This window comes from Poecile atricapillus, chromosome W (genome assembly GCF_030490865.1).
Source record: "Poecile atricapillus isolate bPoeAtr1 chromosome W, bPoeAtr1.hap1, whole genome shotgun sequence".
NCBI lineage: Eukaryota > Metazoa > Chordata > Aves > Passeriformes > Paridae > Poecile > Poecile atricapillus.
The window spans coordinates 82,549,489-82,573,137 of NC_081288.1; the positions used below are offsets into that span (position 1 = coordinate 82,549,489).

Sequence of the window (23,649 nt, forward strand, 5' to 3'; positions counted from 1 at the left end):
GCCGAACGAATCATTCAGTATTATAGGCCCGCTACCTGGGCAAATGACGGCAGCTGGGGTTACCGAACCCCCATTTACCTCCTCAATCGACTTATTAGGTTACAAGCTGTAGTAGAGGTAGTCTCAAACCACACTTCAGAAGCCCTAGAACTCCTAGCGAAACAGCATTCACAGATGAGAGGTTTTGTATACCAAAATAGATTAGCTCTCGACTATTTGCTAGCTGAGGAGGGAGGAGTGTGCGGTAGATATAATGAGTCCGAGTGTTGCATGGAAATTGACGATTATGGAGAAACTATAAAGGGACTAGCTGCCGAAATAAAAAAGGTGGCACATGTGCCAGTCCAAAAGTGGAATTCCATTTTACAGGCTTCCTGGTGGGATCAAATTTTTAGACAGGGGGCGTGGTGGAAAAAGCTAGTCTTCTTTATAGGATGTTCGGTTGCCGGAGTAGTTTTCCTACCTTGTTTGATTCCTTGTTTGATCAGGTTGATACATTCAGTAGTACAAGGAATGCAGATTGCCACCCTCCCAAAAGACCCAGAAAAAGCGCAAGGACAAACCACACTTCTTTCTAAACTAATGAAGTTAGAAGAAGAGAAAGAAAGCAGAAATGCAATCAAAGCATTAGAAGAATTCGAAACCAAACACATGTTAACTCAGGAAAATAAAGAAGATACAGAGGAATACTAGTATTCCTCTCCAAATAGCAATTGAATACAAATTTTTAATAAGATGAATTATTAGGCGGGGGACTGTAATAAATTATTTGTAAATAAAAATTCGTAAAGGTATAAATAAGATGTATATGTGTTGAAATAATAAAAATCCAAAGATGTACATAAACCCTTTTTCCAAGCCTGGCCGGGAGTTTTCTCCGAAGGCAAAGGATTGCAGCCAACACCCAGATAACGAACATTAGCTCGGAAAATAGACAGGACGAGAGCCATCAAGAAAACAAAAGGACTAGCTCGGAGGAGGAACCCACCCCCGGACCTGACCAACGTCCCTGCAGATCTCTGCTGAGAAACAATCAAGGTCGACAAAGACGAGCCTCAGAAAAAGTATCCGTCGATAGTCCTGAATGTCCCACCTGTCAGACCAGTGTTGGAGATGCAATCACTGGGAACAAAAGGGAAGACTCTGCCGAGATTTCCATCGGCACCAACCCCGGATCACACCACTTCTGCCTTGATAACCCAAAATTAAAATACATACAGAGTCTCTTTACATATGAGGAGACTCTGTCCGGACACTGGTTAGGTCTATTTTTCCAAGCCAGGAAATCCATTCACCGAACAATCAAGAACACTTGGTGAATGGAGCCTGCTTGGAATTTTAGCCTGAGGACTTAAAATCCCTATAAAACCCCAAGCTTGAGAGCGCTCAGACGTGGATTTGGGAACCCTACACCTCCGGTGTAGACCCTGTCCACCCAGCGCTGCATTGACCATCTTTATTGTGGTTTTTTTCTCTCATTGTTATTCTTTGCTGTTTATTAATAAATTTCTCTTTTTGATTTTATCCCAAATTTGCCTTTGCATTTATAACAAACCCTATGGAATGCTACAGGCTTGGGGAAGAATGGCTGGAAAGCTGCCTGGTAGAAAGGGACCCATGGATGCTGGTTGACAGCCAGCTGAACATGACTTAGCAGTGTGCCCATGTGGCCAAGAAGGCCAGTGGCATCCTGGCTTGTATCAGAAATAGCATGGCCAGCAGGGCTAGTGAAGTGATTTTCTCCCTGTGCTTGGCACTGGTGAGGCTACACCTTGAATACTTTGTTCAGTTTTGTGTCACTCACTACAAGAAAGACATTGAAGTGCTGAAGCACGTCCAATGAACAGCAACAAAGCTGGTGAAGGGTCTGGAGAACAAGTCTTATGAGGAGAGGCTGAGGGAACTGGGGTTGTTAAGTCTGGAAAAAAGGAGGATGAGGGGAGACCTTATTGCACTCTACAACTACCTGAAAGGATGTTGTAGACAGGTGGATGTCAGTTGCTTTTCCCAAGTAACAAGTGATAGGACAAGAGGGAAGTGGTTGAGTCATCATCCCTGGAGGTATTTAGAAGAAGTGTAGATGTGGCACTTTTGGACATGGTTTATTGGTGGACTTTGTAGCATTAGGTTAATAGTTGGACTCGATGATTTTAAAGGTCTTTTTCAACCTAAATTATTCTATTCTATGAAAGAGTCAATTCTTGACAGTTAAACCTCAGTACAGATGTACTCATAAGGCATTTTCAAGAAGAGCTGGATGTCCTGTAACTCCTTTACCATACCCAGTCGACTCCCTTTATCCTAGTGTACGATTTAGATTCTGGTTTTGATCAAATTTTTGACACACACAGATTTAGACAAATTGCATCAGTAGCTAGCAGCTTCTCCTTGGCATATCAACTGCCAACAATCCAATGTGAAGTGTATTCTTCTGCGAGGACTACAGCACTTCTTCACTTTGAGAGGAAAAAAGGAATTCACAGTACCTTAAATGTGAGAACACCCTCACAGAGGTACATACAGAAACATAAAAAATCTCAAGTTAGACAACTGTGTGTAGGAGTGAAATAAAGAACTGATGAAGACACAAAAATAATTCCATTTAAGGAAGATATTCAGTCTACCAAGAAAAAAAAAAAATCATTTACTTGCCAACCATAAAAGAGATTGGTTTGAAGGCAAGAAGCAGGAGAGGCTACCACCAAAGCAAGCCATTTCATACCAGATCAAAAGCTCCTCCAGTGCCTGTGGCAAACAGTGGAAAAACAAACATCATTCCCCTCCCTCCATCCTTCAGCTTTACTGCTGAAAATAACCTTTCTCAGTCCCTATGAAGCAGTAAAATCACAGACAAAGGACTCTCCAACTATTTAAAGTTACAAAGCAGTATGTTTATTATGGCTGGGCGGCATGCGGAGTCATCTCCCAAAGAAGTGCGCACCCTACTACTGCCCCTCATTCCCTATTTATTCTCTGAAGTATTACATACGCATAGGATTACACAATGCGCCTAATACATATTCATTGCCTGACTCTGCTCTCTCTCACCTCGTATGGTAATGAGCTCCACGCCCCTCTGGGCATGCTCAGTTCTTTTTTTGAAATGGGTCTGGGGTCCTTTATAATGAAATCTTCCTCGGGCTTGAACTTTTCAACTGTGTCCTGTTGGCAGCTCTGCTGATCCTCTTGGACATAGTTCAGATTTCTTACCTGCAGGTGCAGACATAGTTCTTTCCTTTCCACAATAGTCCATCCTTGTCTCCTTCTACAAACACAACTGAAGACAAGTAAATTATATATATCCTTGGGCAATTCATTTCATCTTGGCAATCATTGACTATTTTACAATCTTTCTACAAGCAAAAGTTATGTAGCCTTGCTTCTAATCACACCTAGTAATCATAAACTACCTATATTGCTCCTACTTTAGATTTTCATATGTTTCTTCTACCTTGAATTTTCTTAAGCTGCTCCTATTCTAGTTAAAATCTTAATTTCCTAATTTTCTTAACTCATCTAAGAGGACTTTACATCTCACTTAGTAAAAGCAGTTTGGATAGAGTCAGTATAATTGGCATGCATTTAAGAGAACATTTCTTCCCAGAGAAGCAATAAACTTATTCTGTGAATAAATGGTAGATATGTCCAAAAGCAGGTACTCTTTGAAACTGAAGAAAACTTCTACCTAGAATTTGATTCTCTCCACCTTGCTATCCTTAGAGTTAAAGGAAAGAAGCAAATGATTGCTTTTTATTACATATTCCAAAATGGACACCAATCTGTTGTACAAGATTACACTTTAAACCTGTCATGGTTTAAGCCCAGCTGACAACTAAGCACCATGCAGCTGCTCGCTCATCCCCTACACCCCAGCAGAACAGGAAAGAGAATTAAAAGTAAAACTTGTAGGTTGAGATAAGAACAGTTTAATAATTGAAATAAAATTAAAATATAATAAAAATAGTCAATATTTTAAAAAATAAGATTAGAAAAACCCAAGAAAAAACAAGTTATGCACAATACAATTTCTCACCGCCTGCTGACTGATGCCAAACCCCATCCCTGAACCCTGATCAGCCCCCCTTCCAGTCACCTCCTCTTAGTTTATATACTGGGCATGATGCTCTATGGTGTGGAATATCCTTTTGACCAGTTCAGGTCAACTGTCCCAGCTGTGCTCCCTTCCAGTTTCTTATGCACCTGCTCACTGGCAGAGCATGAGACACTGAAAAGTCCTTGACTCAGGGTAAGCACTACTTAGCAACAACTAAAACACATGTTTATCAACATTATTCTCATACTGAATCCAAAACAGAGCACTGTACCAGCTACTGAGAAGAAATTAACTCTACCACAGCTGAAACCAGGACAAAACCTCAAAGGAAAATAACAGTCAGGGAGACCACATACAGCTAGAGCTGGAACTGACAGATTTACTAGTTGCAAGTGGCTGCATTACTACAATGACAATTTTATAGTGACACAATAACCTCACAGGGACCTTATTTTCAGAATGGCACAAGACTTCACTGAAGATGCATGCTGTGTGTGTGTGAGGGAAGAGGTGCATTTCTACAGTCTGTGGAGAGCGACAGATAATTAATCTGCACAGAAGCCCAAAGACAAATACTCCAGCCAAAGTCTTAAGATGTCTGGAAAAAACAGGTACACCTTCATGACTGACTCCAAGTCCTGCCATTAGCCAGCTCCATTCTCAATCTCCTGCTCCACAGATCAAATCAGTGATGAGGTCCCATCTTCTTCTCTTACCACATTCTGTCTTCAATTTCACAGCAAAGAGGATACAACTCGAGAGTGAGAGAGAGACAGTATTTAGCTAAGAAACTTAATGATCTTGAATTTTATAAGGAACTGTATTGAAATTAGTTAAGAAATTTGTGTTTCTGTGACTTTGCTATCTTAGTTTTTATAATCTTGTTGCTTTAGCTGCTCTTAGTTCTAGAGAATGGATAACTTTGTTCTAATAAAATAAGAAGAATGTTATGGGAAAGAACAGGGATAACTCAGACTTAGACTCTGATGAATATATTATACCTGTGATAAGGAAAAGCAGCTATACCCCAGAAGTTTCAGTCAAAAGAGTATTGTTTTAGCTAGAGGAGCCTTGGAGTTATAACTAGAGATGAATTAGATATCTAAATAAGAAGTTAGAACAATAATAAACGGGATATCACAAGAAGAAAAAGCACATGCATGAGGCTAGAAAGGCCATATGGAGGATGGCATGACAAAGATGATGGCGATGAAGTAAGAGATCTCCCCCTGACCCCTCCTCAAAATTACCAGAAAATAATGTTAGATGGCAATAGTGCTTCAGAGAAAACAGCAAGAAGAAACATGATACACCTGTATCTGACAAAATAGTGGGCTGAACTCAGCAGAAGGGGGATAAAAGTTGCAGTGTATATAAACCCCTGTAAGTCTTTGTTTCATCAGACATTCTTGGTGAATAAATGACTGCCTGTCCCTAATACTGGCCAGCGTCATTATTAGGGACATTACTTAAACTCCTAAGTTGTTGAAGTTTGAACCTTTTGGATCTCTCTGATTCAAGAGGCTGAGTATACCTCACAGTCCATCTAGGTAAGCTGAGGGCTTTCCTAGAATGTAAGCTTTCAGAATTAAAAAGCACACATTCCCCTCTCTCACCCTGGCATTTTGCTCACTTTGTCTGACCCCAGTGGTAGGTAATGCAGCTAAATCAGAGGACCAACCCATGCCAGCATCAGTTGCCCCTATACACAAGAAGAAATGGACATGAAAGACAGATCATTTAGTAAAGGAGGATGAAGCAGGGCCATCAAAGGAACAGGAGGAAAAGGCAGAACCAGAACAAAAGGTAACTACTCAATCCTTATCCTTGAGTGAGCTGCAAGACATACTAAGATTTCAGCCATCATCCAGGTGCACATATCATCCCAGCATCAGAGCAGACAGGTGATAACAAGACTAACAGTTTGGAATTAGAGGACAGAGAAGACAAGCAGCTAGGATCACTTTCTAGTCAAACAGGCATTGACAAGGCAATTAGAAGAAGGACAAGACTCCTTAGCTTCTGGAAGCAACTTCTATCAAGCATTAAAGGAAGATGTTGTATGTCACCCAGGCAAGTAGATTGAAGTAAAGAAAGGTAGCCAGTACCATACAGAATTAGCCATGCAAGAGATGATTTATTTTAACTCAAAAAATGTGCAGTTACCCACAGACCCAGACAAAGTCCAGTGACCCATGTGGTGGAAATTTGTATGGAGTGCACCACTGTTGCATGCCAAACCACTGGCAATAACAGTGACAATGGGCCACCAATGGTGGATGAAGTAGGTCACCAGCTCTGGGAATACAATGACAATCTCTTCCTCCTTTGTCTTGGCTATGGAGAAACTGGTCCAGCAACTCAGAGGATAGATCCTACTCCCTCCCTACCTGTATGGACCAGCATCACAGCCATGAACAGTAAGTGTCCTCCCACTCATGAGGAAGGTGTAGTAAAACATTTTAACAGAGTAAAAGCATGACATTTTAGTAAAAGCCTGTCTGCACAAAGCAGTCTTTGGTATAAGCAATGATATTAAAGGCCAAAGTCCTTGAAACTCTCCTAAAGCAGACAGAATGAAAGAAAAACAATATCCTTGTGTACTGGAGAAAGAATGTAAACCAATATGTATTGGCCAATGGTAACTTGCTTAGCCTGCAGACCCTGTTAAACCCTATAAAAGGTGCGCTAAAGATAGAAATAAATTATGTTCGCCATACTTCTGTGAAGACTAGGCTGAATAGTCTGAGCGGTTTCTCAGTATTTGGCGCCTGAACAGGGACCCTGTGGGCAGGGGGCTTCAGCAGGTCTGTGTGCGGTGGGACGCGGTCTGGAGCGGCTGGGGGAAACTGGGGCAAAGGAGTAAATATGGGGTCGAGCCCCTACCCCCGCAGTGCACCGCCAGCATGGAAGTTGAATTTGCAGCTGCGAAAAAACTGCTTCTGAGTATTATCGTTAAACGAGGCAAAGCAGTCATGGAAAAGAACCTGGAAAGGTTCGTTTTATGGGCTAATGAACAGGGGTGCCTTGCAGTGCCCCCACTGCTCTTTGCAGTTCAAGAATGGAAAGATATGGGGGATTTGTGGAAGAAAATGATTACAGGAAGAACCAGGGACACTGGCTCTCAATCCAACTTGGAAGATTGTAATTAATACCTTAAAAAACAGGAAAGCAAGATATGCTCAGGCTGCAAGTGCTGTAATTCTCAGCCAGCAGCAGCCATCTTCACCTCCCACTGCTGAGAGAGCATTCCTATCTATGCTGCCCTTGGAGAGAGGGAGAGAAGAGTCAGAGAGAAGAAAATAAGGAGAAAGCGGCTCTGCAGCAAACACCGAAGCAGCAAGCAGAGTCAGTTCAACAGCTGCAGGACATGATGCATCCTGAACCATCTGCTCCACCTTTGGAGACACTTTTAACACTATAAACTTACCTAAGTTCCAACTTTACTACCCTGGAAGAAGAGAAGCCAGATTGGTTTCCACCCGAACCAGGGGGACATGGGGGAGCACTGAGGTGTGCACAGAGAACAAAGGCACCCCCAGGGCAGAGGCAGTGCAGAAAAAGCTCCAAGGCCACACTGGACAAATATCAGCAATTACAGAAACAGTTGAGCAGAAACAGGTGGCTCAGACAGCTTCAAAAAGAGACAAAATAGCCAAGAAATCGCTAACTATATGGTATCTAGTTTAAAATTCATCACTGTAATTAAAAGTTGATAAGCTGCAATGGTCACTGTTGTTACCACCTGGCCCTGAGAGACTTTTTGTGTAACATCACCTGCTTTCGTAAAATCATGTCCTTTTTCCTCCATCTGTGAACAACGAGAGAAATATTGAGAGAAAGAACTGTATGTGCTAAAGTTAACTTTTTGAGGTTTTTTTTTTCTTTCTCTCCGTTTTTCCTCTCTGTAAGAGTATGTGGAGAATGTGAAGAAAGATAACAGCAGAGCTGCAGCAGCAGCAGAGTGGGCAGTTCCCCACCGCCATTCCCTCTCTAAGAAAAAAGCACCGGGACAGTACCCAGTTTGTTAAAAAGTCATGATTCATTGTTTTTTTCAAATGTTTTTATATACCCTTTCAGAGTTAATTTTGTGTTTTAAGTAATTATGAGTTTATGCAGTTGCAATTTTTTAGAGTTTTACAAGAGAAATTATTGTGATTTTTTGAAAGTTCAAAAAGCCCCTTTTTAAGTGTTTAAGGTGAATATTAACAGAAGTAAAAGTTACCTTGCAATAATTAGTTTTAAAACTTAATGTTAAAATATTGAATGATTTACAGCTACTAAGAAAACAACCTTCCAATTAATGTTATCTACAAAAGATATTTATGGTTTAAAAAATAATTAGCTAGGAGAACTTTACTGTACAAGACAAAGTTAAGTTAAAGCATATATTACCCATTTGCTTGTTTTTTCCACAATTTTAATAATTTAATTTCAATGTGAGTCCTTTTGTTATAAAAACACGCATAACGGCATATATACCAAATTGGACTTCAGATTTTAATTAAGAATTGGACATGCTGTTTCTGAAAAGTGCTACAAAAGCTGAGTGGCAACTTGCCAAATCCTGTGTTGTTGTGGTTTTTCTCTAGAAAAACTGCACTTTAAAATCCTCATCAATTTAAGCATATACTAGGCAAATTTCTGTTATGAATAAGTATTTTTAGTAACATTTGCAATTATTGTGAGTTATTTTCAAAGCTAGATGACATAGAATTGTGATGTATTTGTTACAATTTTATAATCTTTATAGTGAATCCATGTTACTGTTATATTGTGTTTAAAAGGTATATATCAAATTTTAGTTCCATTTATGTAATAATAGAAAAAGATTAAGCTATGCTTTTATTTGATATAGATTAAGTGTTAATAGAATTAAGAAAAGTCGTTTTATTATGTTTAGGTTTGAATGTTTTTAAGTCAAGTTTTATAACTTTGATATTCCTTTAACGTTAAGTTTTGTTATTTCCTTTTGTCATAATTAATTTTCATCAGGTTCAAATATTGTTTAATTTGAATTGTTTTATGTTTTGTTAAAGATATTTGTTTAAACTGTAAGGTATAGTTATTTTTTTTAGAGAGATGAAGATGACTACAACTGAAACAGCTGTGATAGAACACTGATGAAACTGCTTGTGGATAAAAGTGAATACAGTCTATGACACCCTTGACTTTATTGAGAGTTCTATTGATTGTTGCAATCTCTGCAGTTTTTGTTTTTTATAGCTTTATTATTTTTCAGTGTTTCCAGAATTTCAAGAAAATGTACCATTGCTGAGGGTCAGCTGCCATGAGAGAGGCTTCAGATTAAACCAACTGATAAATGGTTTAATTGGTCTGGTACCTAAGGCTTCTGATCATTTGCTTTGTACAAATGCATTTCAACAGTTTGCTGTGCTGTAAGCATCTCATAGCTGCTACTATTGAGAACCTTGTTTTAGAAATATGTTAAGAGGCATCTTTCCAGTTTAAAGCCTAGGCCCTGGCCAAGCCTTGACTTTACCTGGATGGAATGTTTGCCAAGAGATCCAGATGTTTTTTGAACCAAATCAGTATTTGAGTCACTTTTTGACTTAGCAATTTGACCCTATTAATATGACAGCTAGATCAATTTTGAAGTGGGCTTGGAGAATCATTTCCAGAGGTGGTTATCCAATCCTTCACTGATTTTTTTTTGGTTTTGCTTGTTTGCAAACTATGGGATGCTGGTGCAGTGTTTTAGTGGGTAATAGTAGTTTTATATTACATATGTTATTAGTAATGTTTATGATTTGATTGATTTTTAACTGCTATAGGGTTTTTATTCATTGTGTATATGGTTTTATGTTGTTGATGTGCATGACAGAAGTACATCTCATTTTTTTTTTTTTTTTTAAATGGGGGGAATTGATGCCCTAGAAGCATTAGATTAGTGTAATAATGTGTATTAGAAATTTGGACCACAATAATGAAATATTTATATTGAAAGTTTAGAAAGATCATATAATCTAAATTTACAATTGGGTATACCACAGCTAAGCCAAAATGATTCATTAACTTTAAGGGGAGAAGTGTCTGTGTTTTGTTGACAGGTTCAAAGAGGTCACCTGTTCATCTGACCAGACTGTCTGCCTCTGAACACATGAGACCCAGTGAACAGAGAAGTCACCACACAGCCTTGGTACTCCAGACATGGATCAGAAGTGGACCTGTCAGGACACAGTTGTGTCTGAAAACTACACAGACAGTTTGCCAACAGAAATTTTATGTTGTTATTATGATGTTGTGTCTCTACCAATTGCTTCAGTTATTCTCTGTTTTAAGATTTAGAAGGGTTTGAAGAACAACTTGATCATCAAAGCCCTCAGTCACCGATCAGCTGCCAGCTGACATCACGGGAGCAGTGAACATTTCAGGACTGAATCGTGCTGGAGAAATTCTGTAGAAGATTTCGGAGGTGTAGAGACTCCATCTAACTATATACAAAGCAAATTGTAATTGTGTGTTTATTTTTCTAGCAAATTGCTTTCACGCTTAGACTACATATATACCAGAACACGTGTGTTAAAAGTAGTTAGATAATAGTTTAAGGTAAAATGTTTAGCCTGTGTAGTAATTGTTATGTTAGTATAAAATATAAGTATTTTTCCATTAAGAGGTAGTGTAAGCATTTTTGAAAGTTCATTTAACATTAAAGTTTTAACTGTGAGTTTATAAGTATGATGTCATTTATATAGTAAACTGTTTATGGTAATTGTGTTGTTTATAGTCATAACACCTGAAGCAGTGAGCCCCAATTTTGTGGTACAAGCTGAGAACCCACGATCTAATAGTCTAGCCCTTGTATTTATACCCAAGCTTTAACTCCTCTGTTGACTTTTGTGTATTAGCTGTTATCATCCCCAGAGTCCTATACCACCTGGATGAAGAGTTGAGCCTGCAAGTGGAGAGACTCACCCGACTTCAGAAAAGAGAAGTGGTGACAGGTGTAACCATAGCGATACTGCTTAACCTGAGAGCAACTGGTGCTGCCACAGCTGTCTCTGTCATCGTGACCCAAACAGAGACTGTTTTAGCTACAGATGACTGTAGATGAAGATCTACAGAGAATTGAGAAATCCATATCCTTTCTAGAAAAATCAGTCTCCTCACTCTCTGAAGTTGTTTTGCAGAACAAGTGAGGTCTCAACCTTCTATTCATGCAGCAAGGAGGCCTCTGCATCGCCCTGAACGAAGAATGCTGCTTCTACGCTGACCACACCGGAGTAGTGAGAGACACCATGGCAGAGCTACGAGACAGGCTGTCTCAATGGAAAGCAGAGAGAGAAGCTCAGCAAAGCTGGTTCCAGTCCTGGTTTGACCAATCCCCGTGGCTAACCACCCTAGTGTCTATCCTGATTAGACCAGTTGTGATGATCTTACTTGTGCTGATCTTTGGACCATGTGTTTTAAATAAGCTTGTGTCCTTTGTTAAGAGCCGACTAGAAAAAGTTACGCAATTTTATATTACCAATTTTTAAGACTAATACACCTTATATTTTAGCAAATTAGTTATTCATAGAGAGGGGAGATATGTTGTAGTTTAAGGGCTTGCGATCTGAAGAACTCGGGATGTAACGGAAAGCTAGTAACCCACCCCTCTCTGTTAGGATAGCAAGGCCTCTTGCAATTAGCCAATAGCACCTAGGTGTGACGTATGTAGATGGTAGTAACACAGTGAACCTAGGCTATAAAATGTTAAGTTTCCCTGCAATAAATCGCCATATTCTTCATTCATCACATTGATGCTGTGAAATGTGGACCGAGTGGCTGGGATAGCCGCCATGCTGGAGCTGGTCAGGGTGTTTTTCTTGCTTAAAACCCAACACCACTAAAGACTTTTCAACTCTAAAAAGGCTCGCTTGCTGGACTAGAAAAGAATTGAACTTAACATCAACAATGTTAAATGAACTTTCAGCTGATGTGAGTAGTGTACGTCATGCAGTATTACAAAATCGAGCTGCAATTAACTTCTAGCTTTTAGCATAAGGACATGGTTGTGAGGAGTTTGAAAGCATGTGCTGTTTGAATCTTACTGATCATTCAGTTTCTGTGGATGCTAACTCTGAAACAGAGAGCATGTGAAACTGTAGGCCACATAGCTTTCTCAGTCTTGCCTGAGAAAGTGGCCTGGGAATTTATAAGGAGGATTTAAAACAATCCTCAGAGACAGAAAACAGCCTTGCAGGTGCTGTTTGTCTGTTCCTTGTTTTCTAGCAAGAGAAGGTCGGGGGGTGGTGTGCCCCACTGACCAATGATAGTGATGTAGTAGTTTACTAACCAATAAGAGTTTCTTTTCTGTACTTTCCACGTATCGGTCTATAAAAAAGACCTGAAGTAATAAACTAAGAGAAATTCTCCTGATTGACTCCTTAGAGAGTCTGTGTCGCTCATTTCGCCGTTCCTAATAGAGCGACAAGTTTCCATCCACAAGCAACTACAACAGCTACAGAATGGGTTACATGCCCTGAAAGAAGATAGTAACCCCATTGGAAGTTTGTTCGCCAGCTGGGGTATCACTGGATGGTTGAAGTCTCTTGTGCTAGAAGGGAGACGGATATTACTTATAGTGTTGAGATGGTGGTTTTAAGTTGTATGTTATCTTGTCTCCATAGAAGTGTAGAACGAGTCGCATCCAAAGCCTGGCTTGTGCAAAAAGACATTGGGGGAATTGTAGTAAAACATTTTAACAGAGTAAAAGCATGACATTTTAGTAAAAGCCTGTCTGCACAAAGCAGTCTTTGGTATAAGCAATGATATTAAAGGCCAAAGTCCTTGAAACTCTCCTAAAGCAGACAGAATGAAAGAAAACAATATCCTTGTGTACAGGAGAAAGAATGTAAACCAATATGTATTGGCCAATGGCAACTTGCTTAGCCTGCAGACCCTGTTAAACCCTATAAAAGGTGCGCTAAAGATAGAAATAAATTATGTTCGCCATACTTCTGTGAAGACTAGGCTGAATAGTCTGAGCAGTTTCTCAATAGGAAGGATATGGAAAGAACACACCACAGGGTACTCTGTGCTTTTACTTGCTGGACCATGGAGTGTCGCTCTATTAGGAATGGCGAGAAGAACGACACAGACTCTCTAAGGAGTCGATCAGGAGAATTTCCCTCGGTTTATTGCTTCAGATCTTTTTTATAGACCGATATGTGAAAAGTACAGAAAATAAACTCTTATTGGTTAGTAAACTAACACATCACTATCATTGGTCAGTGGGGCTCACCACCCCTCGACCTTCTCTTGCTAGAAAACAAAGAACAGACAAACAGCACCTGCAAGGCTGTTTTCTGTCTCTGAAGATTGTTTTAAATCCTCCCCATGATTTCTCAGGCCACTTTGTCAGGAAAGACTGAGAAAGCTATGCAGCCTGCTATTCCACAAGCACTATGCTGCCTGCTTCAAAATTAGCATCCATAATGGAGAAGACATGAGTAAGTAGGATGGAAAACCTACTTTGACCCTAGAGGCATGGGTATGTTAATTGCAGGGTGGTATGCAGAAGCATAATCCATTTGTATTTCTGGAGTGACAGGAGTATCCCAACAGCTGACTGTTACCTAGCTTCTTGGAGGACCATTCTGTTGTGGGGTTGCTGAAAGCTGAAGAACAGTAGGTGCCAATCTCTACCATAATGGTTTACTAGTGGCACACCAACTGGGACTCTGTCATTCCCATCCTTAAGCTGATTCATCAACTGGAGGGCCAAGGACTGATCAGCAGGACGTGTTTACCTTTTAATAGTCCCATATGGCCAGTGTGAAAGTCAAATGGAGAATGTAGACTAAGAGTAGATTATTGTGGCCTGAATGAAGTCACACTGCTGACAAGCACTGACATACCAGACATGCTGGAACTTCCATATGAACTGGAGCCAAAGGCAGCCAAGTGGTATGCCATGATTGATATTGCTAATGCACTTTTCTCATTCCCTTTGGCAGCAGAGGGGTATCCACTACACCTGAGATTGATTGCCCAGAAGTGGAAACAGAGGCCTACCTTCTGCCATGGACTGATCCAGACTGCACTGAAACAGGGCGAACCTCCAGAATATCTGTAAAACATTGATGATAGCATCATGCAAGGCAATACAGCAGAAAATCTTGAGAAAGGGAAGAAAATAATCCAAATCATTCTGAAAGCCAGTTTTGCCATAAAAAAAAGTAAGGTCAAAGGACTTTCACAGGAGATTCAGTTTTTTAGCAATAAAATGGCAAGATGGACATCATCAGATCCCAATGGATATGATTAACAAGATACTAGTTGTTGGCAACTGTGGGGAGGAAAGGGTTAAAAAAGGAAGATTGGTGGAAGGAGTTGTGCTCAAGATGACCTTGCAGCTGGGGGGTACTAAAAATATTAAGGCTGGGAAAATTCACTGTTGTTTCTGTTTATCTTGAGAAGTCAGATAACATAATGCTGTAAAAAGACTTAAAAAGCATTCTTCACAGGCCTAGGCCTACTGTGAAGTAAGGGGAGAAGGGAAATAAGAAGCTTGTAGATTGTAAAACACAGCCTTGTGAAAAATTGTACCTGTGGCAGGCCTTTGATATGTGAGACTGGGAGCAGCCTGAGTGCTTTTTGTCCCTGCTAAAATGACATAAGCTTAGCAGTGTATGGGTCCCTGTTTTGCCAACAAAATAATGGAATAAATCCTTTCTTCAAACTTCACTTGTGGATCTGGCTGGACAGCAGCCAGGCTGAGAGGGACCTGGGGATACTGACTGACAGCAGACTGAACACAAGCCAGCAGTGTGCCCACATGGCCAAGAAGGCCAATGGGATCCCGGCCTGTATCAGGAATAGTGTGGCCAGCAGGACTAGGGAAGTGATTCTTCCCCTGTATTCCACATTGGTGAGGCCACACCTTGAGTACTGTGTCCAGTTCTGGGCTCCCCAATTTATGAAGGTGTCGTGGTTTTGAACCAGTAATTAACAAAAAGGGGGGAAAAAAAGAATTATTTATTTTTTTGCTGTGAGATATGGATTAAAACAAGAGCAAACCAGGCATAAAACTTAAAAGGAATAAAGAAAGTTTATTGACAAACTACAAGAATAAGAACACTAGAATAAACTTTTAGAAAAACCTTTTCATTTCTCACTGCTCACCATTCTTTTGTTCACATGACAACAGAGACAAAAACTTTAGAATTTTGATGGTTTAAACAGTCCCAATTCTTTCTATAGTCTTTTCCTCAGTTTCTGTAGAGAAACAGAAGTTCCTTTCTGTTAATTTATGGAGTTTCTCACAAGAAAACTATTTTTGTTATAGTTTCCCGTTTCTCTGATATCAGCTGCTCAGAGCTGCTGTTATCAGAGCCCACCCCTCCCATTCCACATCACTCTGAAATGTGTTATGGGTCATGAGTTTTGGGGATAGCATTTTTAAGGATAAGTTATTCAAAGGCAAAAAGTATTCTTCATCTGTTTCTGTGAGCTTCACTAGAAAACAGTTTTCTCATTGCCTCTCAAGGCTTCAAATCTCCCAGCACTTCACTATACCATAATTACTCTACTTTTTACTCAAATTTACACTTTGAACACTCTATTCCTCCCCATACTCCATCATGAATTAAAGGAGTTCTTTTCAGGACTTTATTGTCCATCCCCATAGTTTTAACAGAAAGATATTTCAGCTTAATTAAAGCATCTTCTTAATTCTCTACCTTTCTTGAAGCTTCTTTTCTTTCTTGCCACTAGTAGTTTATAAAGTCTCTTTTCATGTTGATCACTCTCCTTTTCTCTCTCCGGATAAAAAGATTAATCCGCAAGTCTCATCTGGATAAGAAAGAGTTAAAATCTTGCCCAAGCTTTTGTAGATGGTTCGGTGATCTCTGCTGAACAGGAGCTGGAGCTGTCTGCAATGAAAAGTTCCTCATAGCTGCTCTGGAGAGCATACTCACTGTCTCTGCTTGCAGCAGGCTTAGAGCTCTTCTCCTTCTTTACTCGGCAGTTTTCTGGTAAATTCCATCACGGCAAAACCTGCAGCTAAGCCAGGAACTGGCCTGGCCTAGCTTGGCTCGGAGCAAGCTCCCGCAAGCCCCATCTCCCAGCCGGGAGAACGGCAGGCCCAGCCCGGCCCCCGCCCAGCCACGTGACCGGGCAGAGAGCGAGAGGCCGAAGCTCTGCTACCTTTCACAGCCAGAAAACAAAGAGAACCACAGAGTTCAGGTTGTACACTTTAAGGTGGGGTTCACAAGTTGATTCCACTTTTCAATGGCTAAAACTGCTGTCAATTCTCAGCAATGACCGATAATTGGTCAGGAGAAAAGACTCCCAGCAGTCCCCAGCAACTTTAACTTTCTTAAAGGTAAAGTAACCCCATGACAGAAGGATATTGAGATCCTGGAGGGTGTACAGAGAAGGGCAGCAAGGCTGGTGAAGGGACTAGAACACAAATCCTATGATGAGCGGCTGAGGGAGCTGGGGTTGTTTAGCCTAGAGAAGAAGAGGCTCAGGGGAGACCATATCTTTCTCTACAACTACCTGAAAGATGGTTGCAGCCAGGTGGGGGTTGGCTTTTTCTCCAAGGCAACTAGAGACAGGACAAGAGGACAGAGTCTTAAGTTGTGCCAGGGGAAGTTTAGGTTGGACATTAGGAAAATGTGCTTCACAGAAAGAGTGACTGGGCATTGGAATTGTCTGCCCAGGGAGGTGGTGTAGTCTCTGTGCCCAGAGGTGTTTAAGGAAAGACTGGATGTGGTACTAAGTGCCATGGTCTAGTTGACAAGGTGGTGTTAGGTCACAGGTTGAACTTGATGATCTCAAAGGTCTTTTCCAACCTAGTTGATTCTGTGATTCTGTGGTCATGGCCATCTTAGTGTTACATCTACATATTCAGTTTACACAGAGATATTGCTGTTAAGAAAGAAACTCAAGCTTTTTTAGGCATTGTGAGTTTCTGGAGAATGCATATTCTGAAGTACAGTCTTATTGTAAATCTTCTTTATCAACTGATCCAGAAGAATGTGGAGGAAGCCCAGTCCTCTGACAGGCATCTTCCCTGGAGATCAACCCCCTAAGATAAGATAAAACTGCCTAGTCACTTTGACTAAGCTGTGGACTCCTTCCTGCCTCAGGACCTCATGTTATCTCCCTGTTAACTATTGGTCACCTTATCCCCTCTCAGACCATTGGTCCCCTTCCCAATTCCCTCCTTCCCTATAAAAACACCAGCTTTTGCCCAGATCAGTGGTTAGACCATCACTGGCCCCCTTCGCTGAAGCCTGCATTAAAGGACTCTCTGTGGAATGCCATATGGTCTTCCTGTCTCTTGTCTGTGTTGGCAGGGATACCCCTGAACGGAGCTGGCTGGGCTGAACAGAGCAGATCACAGAACAGAAATCACTGCTAAAAGAGCTGATCACCTAAAGCCTCTGCCCATGCTCCAAGGGTTACCCCTGGATGGAGATTGCCTGCAAAACCCCGGATGGCGGCTCCCCCCCGGGACAGCCTGACTATCTGGGCTTGTTGTCAGCAGAAGCTGGGGGTCAGACAGGCCCCCAGGACCCAGCTGCAACAAAAGAAGAATAATTTTAAATGAGGCCCTGAGCAACAAAAAGCATTTGAAGAAATTTAACAGGAGATAGTTCATGCAGTAGCTCTCAGACCAGTCCAAACAGGGAGAGATGAAAAAAAAAAACAACTGTGCTCTTCACTGCAGCTGGGGAAAATGGCTCCACGTGGGGCCTCTGATACTTGAGGTCAACCCCCAGGCTTTTGGACTAAGGGATGCAGAGGATCCAAAGCCTGATATACAGTCCTGGCATCTTATGAAGGGGCTTGAGCTGCTTCAGAAGTGATTGGTATTGAAGCACAGCTCCTCTTGGTATGCTGACTGCCAGTGCTGGGCTGGATGATCAAAGGGAGGGTCAGTCCAGGAATCTTGGAAGTGATCATGGACAGTCCAGAAAGCAAAGATTTTGGAATGTCACCAAAGAAAGGCATAATGTGCTGTATTGGGTCTGACTGAGATAGAGTTCATTTTTCCTTAGCAGCCCTCACAGTGTTGTGCCTTGCATTGGTAGCTGGAAGGGTGTTGATAACACACCAGTGTTTTGACTACTGCTAAACAACGTTGTCCCTCTAACACTCCTTTCCCCCATCAAGGGGCTGGGAACGGACAAGATCCTGGGAGATGACACAACCAGGCCAGCTGACCCAAATTAACCAAAGGGATATTCCATGCCATATGATGTCAGCTCAGATATAAAAGCTAAGGGAGAGAGGAGGAACAGGGGACATTCATTATTCAACAATGTTTGCCTTCCAGAGCAACCACTATGCAAGCTGAAGCCCTGCTTCCCAGGAAGTGTCTGAACATCGCTCGCTGACAGGAAGTAAAGATTAACTTTTCTCTTTGCTTATGCATGCGCAAACTTTTGCTTTTTTTTTTTCTTTGCTTTAGTAAACTGCCTTATTTCAACCTATGAGTTGTTTTCCATCTTATTCTCTCTGCCCTGGCCCACTGGGAAAGGGAATGATAGAATGGCTTAATGGGCACCTGGCATCCAGCCAAGGTCAAACCACTACATGTGCTGAAGAAGCTCCATTGTACAAGAAATTACCAGAAAGTAGGAAGCAATATTCCTAGTTTACTGATTGGCTCTGGCATATTGTGGGAAAAGACAGAAAGTAGACAGCAGCTGTATGGAGTCCCTTATGACACGTTGTGAAAACTGCTGGAGGTGAAGGTGTGTTGAATCAGTTTGCAGAGATGAAAGCTCTCCAGCTGGCTTTTAGACATTGCTGAATGAGAAAAATGGCCAATACTTTCCCTCTACACTGATTCACGGATGGTAGCAAATGCCCCATCCCCATGGGGTGGCTGCAGCAATGAAAGCAGAATAACTGGCAGCATAAGGGTAATCCCATATGGGCTGCTGCATTATGGAATGATATTGTTGCCTGGGTGAAGATCACTGTGGTGGTGCATCTCCCCCTGCTACCCCCACCTCCTCCCACACTATGATCTGTGAAATGCTCCTTAAGCCTCAGCCTTAATGAACAGCATCTGGACTAAACTCCTCTTGAGCTTATCAGAAACACTGCTCCCAGAAACTTTGGCTGTCTAACAAGCTCCTCTTTTTTAAGGAACGGCCTTGGAAACTTATTTTTCTTGCCTGAATAACAATCCAAGTGGAATAATATTTTTGTTATAGAACTTTCAAAGAAAGTTACCAACCTAAAATGCGACCAGGATGGGAAATTACTATGACTAAAGCCCACTCTCTTGCAACTCTATAAACAGCAGTACAAAGTGAGACCCTTTGAGCTCTCCTGGACTGCAGCAGGCTGTGATGAGCAACCTCCCTCTGCATGGGGCCTCTCAGAGACAGTGAACACTCAAGTTTGCTATACTGGGAGGATCGCTGAACAATGCCAATGAATCCTGGGCTGATATCCCCCACTCCTCGAGGGTAAACCTTTCTCCTGCTGAGAAGATGCAAGTGCATCCAAAGTGAGTATTTCACTGAACTTAAGGGGAATGTTTCACAGGTAACTTTTATAAACTCTAGATTTGTGTGCGTGAAAGTCTGCATATGCTATAGCAAACGTGCTAGGAATGCTGCTCTACTAGATTCTTAAGTACTTTAGATTTCTAAGTTAGGCCTGTAAGTAAGCTACTGTTGTGGTATAATAAATTCTATAGGAATCCTTTACTAAATTGTTTAACTTATCAGTTAAGTGCTGTTGGGCCTTTAGGCATAAACTGTTGATCAAATCCTGGCTCAGTTTAGTATGGGGATCTACCCTGAACCTTGTGACTCAACAAGAGGGTCTTGTGTATTCCTTTTTATCCTTACCCTTTCATAACCTTTTGTCTACCCCCCTTCCAGCCTACACATAGATAGATTTGGGTTTATTTCAATTTGAGTTGATTGATTTTGGATTTTTGTTTGGTTGTTTCTTGGTGTGCTTTAACCGTCTAGTTTTTGCCGATACCATTGCCAGTGATGCTTTAGGTGACCTTTAAACATTCACTTGCAACAGTCACGTAGATGCTTATGTGTGGAGGAAGCCCAGTCCTCCAACAGGCTTTTTCCCTGGAAATCTGTTCCTTAAGATAAAATAAAACTACTTAGTCATGGTGACTAAGCTTTAGACCCCTTCCTGCTTCAGGACCCCATGTTATCTCCCTGTTAACTATTGGTCATTTTATCCTGGTCTCGGACCATTGGTCCCTTTCCTAATTCTCCCCTTCCCTATAAAAACCACGGCTTTTGCCCAGTTCAGTGGTAGACGGTCACTGGCCCCCTTCGCTGAAGCCTCCCAATAAAGGACTCCACAGAAAGCTACATGGTCTCCTGTCTTTCATCTATGTGTCAGCTGGGGTAACCCATAAGCAGAGCTGGCTAGGCTGATCAGAGCTGATCACAGAGCTAAAATCACTTCTAAAAGAGCTAATCACTTGAAGCCTCAGGCCGTGCTCCTAAGGGTTACCCTTGGCTGGAAACTGCCTGAAACTCCTTGGATGGCTGCTCCTTCCTGGACTTCTATCTGGGATCATTCATGGCAGAGCTGGGGATCAGACAGACCCCTAGACCCAGCTTCAACACTTATGTACAAGTCAGGCCACTGAAGAATATCAGAATGACTAACAGGTGAATCAGGTCACCAAGATGTAATTATTTCTAGCTCAGTGGGCCCATGACACCTCAGGCCATCAAGGAAGAGATGCAACATTGTGGATGCTAAATGCAAGCAGCAAGCAGGGAGCACAGTGTCTGTGGAAAAGCAAGTCACATAACTTTCTCATACTGGCCTGAGAATGCGGCCTGGGAAATCATAAGGAGGAATCAAAATAGTCCTTAGTGATAGAAGACAGCCTTGCAGGTGTTGTTTGTCACTTCCTTGTTTTCTTGCAAGAGAAGGTCAAGGGGTGGTGTACCCAACTGACCAATGATGGTGATGTGTTAGTTTACTGACCAATAAGAGTTTTACCTTTCCGGACCTTCTCGGACTTGTCTATAAAAGAAGATCTGGGATAATAAACCTTGCTCTCATGTACAACCCACAAGAAAGTCTGTATCGTTACTTTCGCCATTCCCAATATAGTGCAACACAACATATCAATGGACTTGCGATCTAGGGGTGGACTTTACCATGGACACTATCACACAGGGTATCCATGAATGCAAAATATGCACTGCAATCAAGCAGGCCAAGCAGTTAAAGCCCCTGTGGTATAGAGGACAATGGCTGAAATATAAATATGGGGAGACTTGGCAGATTGACTATATCACACTCCCACAAACGCACCAAGGCAAGCACCATGTGCTTGGAATGGTAGAAACAAAAATCAGATAGCTGGAAACATAACCTGTTCCCCCTGCCACTGCCCAGAACACTATCCTGGGCCTTGGAAAGCAAGTCTTACAGCAATGCGGTGCTCCAGAAAGAATTGAGTCAGACAACGGGGCTCATTTTTGAAACAACTTCATAGACACTTTGGCCAAAGAACATGGCATTGAGTGGGTATATCACATTCCTTATCATGCACCTGTCGTTCTAATTGGGAACGGCGGGAAAGAATGACACGAATCTCAAGGGAGTCAGAACAGGAGAGAATCTCAAGTTTATTGCTACAGCCATGTTATATAGACTTGTTCGTGGAAAGTACAGAAAGGAAACTCTTATTGGTTAATAAAGTGCTACATTACCATCATTGGTCAGTGGGGTTCACCACCCCCCTGACTTTCTCCTGCAAGGAAAACACGAGAACAGACAAACAGCACCTGGCAGTTGTTTTCTGTCTCTGAGGATTGTTTTGAAATCCTCCTATGAATTTCCCAGGCTAGCTTCTCAGGCAGGCCTGGCAGGCCATGGGGCCTGCAGCTTGCTCCAAAGCTATCATCCATATGCACCACCCTCTGGAAAGAGGGAATGACGTAATGGACTGTTAAAGACTACACTGAGAGCAATGGATGGTGGTACCTTCAAACATTGGGATACACATTGAGCAAAGGCCATAGGGTTAGTCAACACCAGAGGATTTGATAATCGGGCTGGCCCAGCCCAATCAAAATTTTTACATACTGTAGGAGGAGATAAAGTTCCTGTAACACACATTAAAAATATGCTGGGGAAAACAGTCTGGGTTATTCCTGCCTCAGGCAAAGGCAAATCCATCCATGGGATTGCTTTTGTTCAAGGATCCATGGGCATTTGGTGGGTAATGTGGGAGGATGGGGAAGTCCGGTGTGTGCCTCAAGGGGATTTGATTTTGGATGAGAACGGACAATGAATTTAACTATATGATGATAGTAACTATATAACACTATTATCACTTCTATGGCAGCTATATGCCCATCCGTGCACTGAGCATCTCACAATGCCCATCTGTGCCACTCTAGATTTGGGGATCCGAACACTACTCCCCTTCAATCACCACATTAATGATGAATGAACTGTGATGAAAGCAAACAAGGGCAGCCTTGATGAAATCAGGACTGGCTTCAACATCTGACAAGACCACACACTATCTTTCCTGCCTGAAAGGCTGTTACGATAGAAGGATTCCAAGGTCATGGACTAAATGAACTCAGCAGACTTTTATAGGGATGGCCCATTGACTAAGGTAATGAAATTATATCTGTGTGCATATCTATCAAAAGACAGGAAAGGCAATGGTGTAGTGGAAAGTCAGGCATCTAGCATGATGTAAATGGTATGGAATAAGGGATGGATACTGTCCCCATTGCAGCTGGGATAGAGTTCATTTTTTTCTTAGCAACTGCTACAGTGCTCTGTTTTAGATTCAGTTTGGGAATAATGTTGATAACACACTCTAGAAGCCCAGAAGGGGCTAATGTGAGCATTCTGTCCACAAGCCAGACAAAACTGAAATCCAGCAAGTGGAATCCTATTAATGCATACATAAAAACGGCCCAGATAGTCAGATTCCAGTTGGTTCTCATCAACAATTAATAAAGTTTCTAATAGGTACAGGAGCACAGCATTCAAAATTAATGCAGTGGGATGATGAGAAGCTGGATGTATGACCTGGACAACAGAATTAAAATCACTGGATTTAACAAAGCAAGTGTTATCTGCCAAGCTCCTAAGGTTAATTTATGGCTCCTGGGTGAGAAGCAGATGTTGGCTACTCACTTTGCAATTAAAGACTGTAATGAAAACATTTTTTGGATGTTCTGAACGATCGAACCTGACATGTGGACAGCAGCTTGTGGTCCTTCAGTTCAAACGTTAATCCAAACCAGAGACTGCAGTGCACTCACTCTATGCAGCACCTGCAGTCCCTGATCCAAGGACTGCCAGTGTATTGCAATGCCAGATTTTTGCTGTGGCATGAGGGGGAATTTCTGAAGTTCTAGTTGATTTGGCCCCACTAACAGCTGTGGTACTCAATACCACAAACCTAACAACCACACTACCAGCAGCTATGTACTTGGCCATTGACAGGGTGGTAACAGATTTGGAGAAAAGAGGTATCACTCACTCATACTCCCCTTCTGATTATTATGTCTGGCTGGTGAGAGACAGTTGTGGTTTACAGTTCATTACAGTCAATTGACTGACAATACTATGCCTTTAACTGCTGCTGTGCTAAC

The 23,649-nt window shown here is 41.7% G+C and overlaps 1 protein-coding gene across 5 annotated transcripts in view; it reads right to left on the reverse strand.

Annotated features, from left to right (window-relative positions):
* The window catches only part of LOC131592136 (protein FAM219A-like), a 408,033-nt gene that overhangs the window by 375,063 nt on the left and 9,321 nt on the right, over window positions 1-23,649 (reverse strand). The window contains exons 2-3 of one of the 5 annotated variants that reach the window (XR_009280521.1): window positions 14,075-14,129; window positions 2,575-3,265 (exon numbers count right to left, since the gene is read on the reverse strand). The exons of 2 other annotated variants lie outside the window; for them this stretch is intronic. The gene's annotated coding sequence lies outside the window, so the exon portion shown is untranslated. Of the gene's footprint in view, window positions 1-2,574; window positions 3,278-14,074; window positions 14,130-23,649 lie in introns of those variants that run through there. 2 more of the 5 variants (XR_009280520.1, XR_009280522.1) reach the window with 2 other exon arrangements.